Raw genomic sequence first — 7,237 nt, forward strand, 5'->3', positions numbered from 1 at the left:
TGTCCGTGTCTATCAGCTGCTACATATCTCTTTCCCTTCTCTGGACCTAAAGGGGAGGTTAACTGGGCTCTCCTGCTGGCCAACACACACACAGTCACTTCCTGTGTTTGTGTCACAGTAATGTCAGGTCTGTAGAGAGATGACCCAGTCTTTGTTTTCCAGGCAGGCAGCGTTGTGGGGTCACTCCTACACTCTAAAAAGAAATGCTTCCTGGAAGATCCTTTAGGGGTTCTTCAAATTGAACTGTGGGGGAACCTCTCAGTTCTTCAAAGAACCCCCTTAATGGTTCCTCAAAGAACCCCCTTAATGGATCCTCAAATAACCTTTTGGGGTTCTTTTGTTTTTTACCCACCACTAGAATTATTATTAATATGCATAACAATAACAGAATATTTGACTTTTATTATTTTAGTGTAAAAGCAGAATTCAAAAATGTAAATATGAGGTAAACTCCCAGCAGAGCTCCAAGTTCAATCAGTTTCTCCTCTGATGTCCTTTGTCTCCACAGCCAGAATGATTTGTCAGTGCATGATGATGGAACAGGTTTCCAGCCCTATTCATCAGCGATGTAGGGATGTAGGGAGGGTGATTTGTCAGTGCTGATGATGGAACATGTTTCCAGTTCTATTCATCAGCGATGTAGGGAGGGTGAAGTCTGTGAAAACAAAAATATGAATTATACAGATGAGTAACAAAACGTGCACATGACCGTATTCAAACCTTGTTATTTGTGGTGAATGAAAACATTGTTCACTTCTGACTGGTTTTCATCCACACATCTTGTCCGTTACGTAGAGACCTCTAGGATCTTCGTTGAAGAGGTCAGAGAGGAGGAAGAGGACTTCTGCTAGAAGGTTTTAGAGAAACCATTCATACCAATGTAATGCTAATGTAATGCAGATCACATGTAGGTTATGTGACAAACCGATACCAATTGTACATACCTTTTGTGTGCCTTCTCGTCAGTACTCCTACAGACACATAAGTGGGCCGTTCAGTCATCTGCACCTACAGCCTTCAACATATTCTTATTTCTTCGTTGATTAACATCCTTTGAAATTGGTCCATTTTCTGATTATAAAGAATTTTAAAAGGGAGAAAGTGCCCACCAACACAGGGAGAAAGTACCGACAAACACAGGGAGAAAGTACCGACCAACACAGGGAGAAAGTACCCGACCAACACGGGGAGAAAGTACCGACCAACACGGGGAGAAAGTACCGACCAACACGGGGAGAAAGTACCGACCAACACGGGGAGAAAGTACCGACCAACACGGGGAGAAAGTACCGACCAACACGGGGAGAAAGTACCGACCAACACGGGGAGAAAGTACCGACCAACACGGGGAGAAAGTACCGACCAACACGGGGAGAAAGTACCGACCAACACGGGGAGAAAGTACCGACAACACGGGGAGAAAGTACCGACCAACACGGGGAGAAAGTACCGACCAACACGGGGAGAAAGTACCGACCAACACGGGGAGAAAGTACCGACCAACACGGGGAGAAAGTACCGACCAACACGGGGAGAAGTACCGACCAACACGGGGAGAAAGTACCCACCAACACGGGGAGAAAGTACCCACCAACACGGGGAGAAAGCACCCACCCAACACGGGGAGAAAGTACCCACCCAACACGGGGAGACAGTACCCACCAACACGGGGAGAAAGTACCCACCCAACACAGGGAGACAGTACCCACCAACACAGGGAGAAAGTACCCACCAACACAGGGAGAAAGTGCCCACCAACACAGGGAGAAAGTGCCCACCAACACAGGGAGACAGTGCCGACCAACACAGGGAGACAGTGCCCCACCAACACAGGGAGAAAGTACCCACCAACACAGGGAGAAAGTACCCACCCAACACAGGGAGACAGTACCCACCAACACAGGGAGACAGTACCCACCAACACAGGGAGAAAGTGCCCACCAACACAGGGAGACAGTGCCCACCAACACAGGGAGACAGTGCCCGACCAACACAGGGAGAAAGTGCCCCACCAACACAGGGAGACAGTGCCCCACCAACACAGGGAGAAAGTGCCGACCAACACAGGGAGAAAGTGCCCGACCAACACAGGGAGACAGTGCCCGACCAACACAGGGAGACAGTGCCCGACCAACACAGGGAGACAGTGCCCGACCAACGCAGGGAGAAAGTGCCCGACCAACACAGCCATTTGACAAATATGAAATGATAGATGATATCATCATAAAATAATATCAATTTAGATCAGAGCTGGAGGTCGAACGATTTATGATTTTTCAAAGCAGATTCTGATTATTGGAGGACCAAAAAAAAGCCAATACCGATGAATCAGGCGTTTTATTTATTTATTATTAATATATATATTTGTAATAATGACAATTACAACAATACTGAATTAACACATTTTAACTTAATATAATAGATAAAATCAATTTAGCCTCAAATAAATAATGAAACATGTTCAATTTGTTTTAAATAATGCAAAAACAAAGTGTTGGAGAACAAAGTAAAAGTGCAATATGTGCCATGTAAGAAAGCCAACGTTTAAGTTCCTTGCTCAGAACATGAAAACATATGGAAGCTGGTAGTTCCTTTTAACATCAATATTCCCAGGTAAGAAGTTTTAGGTTGTAATTATTATAGGAATTATAGGACTATTTCTCTCTCTACCATTTGTATTTCATTTACCTTTGACTATTGAATGTTCTAATAGGCACTTCAGTATTGCCAGCCTAATCTCGGGAGTTGATAGGTTTGAAGTCATAAACAGCTCAATGCTTGAAGCACAGCGAAGAGCTGCTGGCAAACGCAGTGAAGTGCTGTTTGAATGAATGCTTACGAGCCTGCTGCTGCCAACCACCTCTCAGTCAGACTGCTCTATCAAATATCAAATCATAGACTTCATTATAATAAACACACAGATTTAGCTTTTGGTCATTAATATGGTCAAATCCGGAAACTATCACTTCGAAAACAAACGTTTATTCTTTCAGTGACATACGGAACCGTTCTGTATTTTATCTAACGGGCGGCATCCATCAGTCTAAATATTACTGTTACATTGCACAATCTTCAATGTTATGTCATAATCATGTACAATTCTGGCAAATTAATTACGCTCTTTGTTAGGAAGGAACACAGTTCGCAACGAGCCAGGCGGCCCAAACTGTTGCATATACCCTGACTCTGCGTGCACTGAACACAAGAGAAGGGACACAATTTCCCTAGTTTAATATTGCCTGCTAACATGCATTTCTTGTAACTAAATATGCAGGTTTAAAATATATACTTGTGTTGATTTTAAGAAAGTCATTGATGTTAATGGTTAGGTACATTATTAAGCAGAAACCCTTAACTGGACATAAGATGTCACTTTTGACCAGGGCCCTATGGGTAATGAGGTGCCATTTTCAACTCGCACCTTGTCAACGTGGAGGAGACCGATGTATGATGAGGATAGAGAAGAGATGCAGAGAAGGAGAGAGAAAGAGCGAGAGGCGACGTCGTCTGCAAATTAGATTTCAAAAAGTCATTTCATTTTGTGACAGACAGCAGCTTGGTGGATTTGATTCAGTTCCACTTAAAAGTGGATTGGTTTCAGCTCAGAGGGGATGTATAGGTGTGTGTGTGTGTGTGTCCTTCCTTGTGTCCTGGTCCATTTATAAAGGTCTACAGATCCACAAGTTGACAGGAGCTGCTGCCCTCAGATACAATAGTTGCCGTGGCAACAGCTGACGGTCCCGATGTTTTATCTCCACTCTGGGGACATCAGTCTCTGTGAAGACATCAGTCTCTGTGAAGACATCAGTCTCTGAATACATCAGTCTCTGTGAAGACATCAGTCTCTGTGAAGACATCAGTCTCTGTGAAGACATCAGTCTCTGTGAAGACATCAGTGTCTGTGAAGACCTCAGTCTCTGTGAAGACATCAGTCTCTGTGAAGACATCAGTCTCTGTGAAGACATCAGTCTCTGTGAAGACATCAGTCTCTGTGAAGACATCAGTCTCTGTGGGGACATCAGTGTCTGTGGGGACATCAGTCTCTGTGAAGACATCAGTCTCTGTGAAGACATCAGTGTCTGTGGGGACATCAGTGTCTGTGGGGACATCAGTGTCTGTGGGGACATCAGTGTCTGTGGGGACATCAGTGTCTGTGGGGACATCAGTCTCTGTGGGGACATCAGTCTCTGTGGGGACATCAGTGTCTGTGATAGGATTCTCCTCTCCTTGATCCATGAACAACAAGCTGTTTATTCTGACAGGTTTTCATGGCTCTATTCTGTGGGGTGTTCTGTAGTAGGACAGCTGTGGGGTGTTCTGTAGTAGGACAGCTGTGGGGTGTTCTGTAGTAGGACAGCTGGGGGGTGTTCTGTAGTAGGACAGCTGGGGGGTGTTCTGTAGTAGGACAGCTGGGGGGGGGGGGGTGTTCTGTAGTAGGACAGCTGGGGGGGGGGGGTGTTCTGTAGTAGGACAGCTGGGGGGTGTTCTGTAGTAGGACAGCTGGAGGGTGTTCTGTAGTAGGACAGCTGGGGGGGGGGGGTGTTCTGTAGTAGGACAGCTGGGGGGGGGGGTGTTCTGTAGTAGGACAGCTGGGGGGGGGTGTTCTGTAGTAGGACAGCTGGGGGGGGTGTTCTGTAGTAGGACAGCTGGGGGGGGGGGGGGGGTGTTCTGTAGTAGGACAGCTGGGGGGGGGGGGGGTGTTCTGTAGTAGGACAGCTGGGGGGGGGGGGGGGGTGTTCTGTAGTAGGACAGCTGGGGGGGGGGGGGGGGGGGGTGTTCTGTAGTAGGACAGCTGGGGGGGGGGTGTTCTGTAGTAGGACAGCTGGGGGGGGGGTGTTCTGTAGTAGGACAGCTGGGGGGGGGTGTTCTGTAGTAGGACAGCTGGGGGGGGGGGGGGGTGTTCTGTAGTAGGACAGCTGGGGGGGGGGGGGGGTGTTCTGTAGTAGGACAGCTGGGGGGGGGGGGGGGGTGTTCTGTAGTAGGACAGCTGGGGGGGGGGTGTTCTGTAGTAGGACAGCTGGGGGGGGGGTGTTCTGTAGTAGGACAGCTGGGGGGGGGTGTTCTGTAGTAGGATAGCTGGGGGGGGTGTTCTGTAGTAGGACAGCTGGGGGGGGGGGGGTTCTGTAGTAGGACAGCTGGGGGGGGGGGGGTGTTCTGTAGTAGGACAGCTGGGGGGGGGGGGGGGTGTTCTGTAGTAGGACAGCTGGGGGGGGGGGGGGTGTTCTGTAGTAGGACAGCTGGGGGGGGGGGGTGTTCTGTAGTAGGACAGCTGGGGGGGGGGGGTGTTCTGTAGTAGGACAGCTGGGGGGGGGGGGTGTTCTGTAGTAGGACAGCTGGGGGGGGGGGGGTGTTCTGTAGTAGGACAGCTGGGGGGGGGGGGGGTGTTCTGTAGTAGGACAGCTGGGGGGTGGGTGTTCTGTAAGGTGTAGGACAGCGTAGTTGGGGCTTCCCTGAGCTAATCAGTCAGCTAGAGGGAAAGACATGGAAGTGATTTGTGGATGTTTTATTCAGTAAAAGGGCTTTTCATGTTACATTTACACCTTAGTCATTTAGCAGACGTTCTTATCCAGAGAGACGTACAGTTAGTTCATCATCAGAAGAGGGCTAGGTGAGACAACCACATATCTGTCATAGTAAGTACATTTTTCCTCAGTAGCTATCAGTACAGTCAGCTCTAGTGGGGGAAAGTGGGGGTGTTAGTTCATGAAAGGTATGTTTTTGTGGGGGAGGGGGTGCTGTGGGATTTTCCACACAGCCCTGAGCCCTGAGAGGTTTCGCATTGACTTCAAGGTGTTAACATGTTATCAGACCATATCTCATACCATTTACCCAGCTCAGACCCTCTACAGGAACACAATGTCCCATAGAGGTGTGTCTGTCTCCAGGATAGCTATGTGTGTGGAACCGATCCCCCTCTTCTCCATAGGTTTTCTCAACAGATTAAACTATATATTTGAAATGATTCATTCCTCTCTGTGTGTGTGTGTGTGTGTGTGTGTGTGTGTGTGTGTGTGTGTGTGTGTGTGTGTGTGTGTGTGTGTGTGTGTGTGTGTGTGTGTGTGTGTGTGTGTGTGTGTGTGTGTGTGTAATCAAAGTGTGAATAGTTCCAACACATCAACATGTTTTTGATAATAACACTACGTCCAATTTCTACTCTTCCATACTACGTGTAGACCACACCCACTTTCCCCTGTAGTTGTAGCTCCCTCTCTAGGTAGACCACACCCACTTTCCCCTGTAGTTGTAGCTCCCTCTCTAGGTAGACCACACCCACTTTCCCCTGTAGTTGTAGCTCCCTCTCTAGGTAGACCACACCCACTTTCCCCTGTAGTTGTAGCTCCCTCTCTAGGTAGACCACACCCACTTTCCCCTGTAGTTATAGCTCCCTCTCTAGGTAGACCACATCCACTTTCCCCTGTAGTTGTAGCTCCCTCTCTAGGTAGACCACACCCACTTTCCCCTGTAGTTGTAGCTCCCTCTCTAGGTAGACCACACCCACTTTCCCCTGTAGTTGTAGCTCCCTCTCTAGGTAGACCACACCCACTTTCCCCTGTAGTTGTAGCTCCCTCTCTAGGTAGACCACACCCACTTTCCCCTGTAGTTGTAGCTCCCTCTCTAGGTAGACCACACCCACTTAACCCTGTAGTTGTAGCTCCCTCTCTAGGTAGACCACACCCACTTTCCCCTGTAGTTGTAGCTCCCTCTCTAGGTAGACCACACCCACTTTCCCCTGTAGTTGTAGCTCCCTCTCTAGGTTGACCACACCCACTTTCCCCTGTAGTTGTAGCTCATTCTCTAGGTAGACCACACCCACTTTCCCCTGTAGTTGTAGCTCCTTCTCTAGGTAGACCACACCCACTTTCCCCTGTAGTTGTAGCTCCCTCTCTAGGTAGACCACACCCACTTTCCCCTGTAGTTGTAGCTCCCTCTCTAGGTAGACCACACCCACTTTCCCCTGTAGTTGTAGCTCCCTCTCTAGGTAGACCACACCCACTTTCCCCTGTAGTTGTAGCTCCCTCTCTAGGTAGACCACACCCACTTTCCCCTGTAGTTGTAGCTCCCTCTCTAGGTAGACCACACCCACTTTCCCCTGTAGTTATAGCTCCCTCTCTAGGTAGACCACATCCACTTTCCCCTGTAGTTGTAGCTCCCTCTCTAGGTAGACCACACCCACTTTCCCCTGTAGTTGTAGCTCCCTCTCTAGGTAGACCACACCCACTTTCCCCTGTAGTTGTAG

At 48.8% G+C, this 7,237-nt stretch overlaps 1 protein-coding gene across 9 annotated transcripts in view; it reads left to right on the forward strand.

Moving 5' to 3' along the window:
• The window catches only part of LOC109884605 (brain-specific angiogenesis inhibitor 1-associated protein 2-like), a 151,992-nt gene that overhangs the window by 53,844 nt on the left and 90,911 nt on the right, over positions 1-7,237 (forward strand). The window lies entirely within an intron of this gene.

The sequence above is a fragment of the Oncorhynchus kisutch genome, unplaced genomic scaffold (assembly GCF_002021735.2).
Source record: "Oncorhynchus kisutch isolate 150728-3 unplaced genomic scaffold, Okis_V2 Okis06b-Okis10b_hom, whole genome shotgun sequence".
Classification (NCBI taxonomy): domain Eukaryota; kingdom Metazoa; phylum Chordata; class Actinopteri; order Salmoniformes; family Salmonidae; genus Oncorhynchus; species Oncorhynchus kisutch.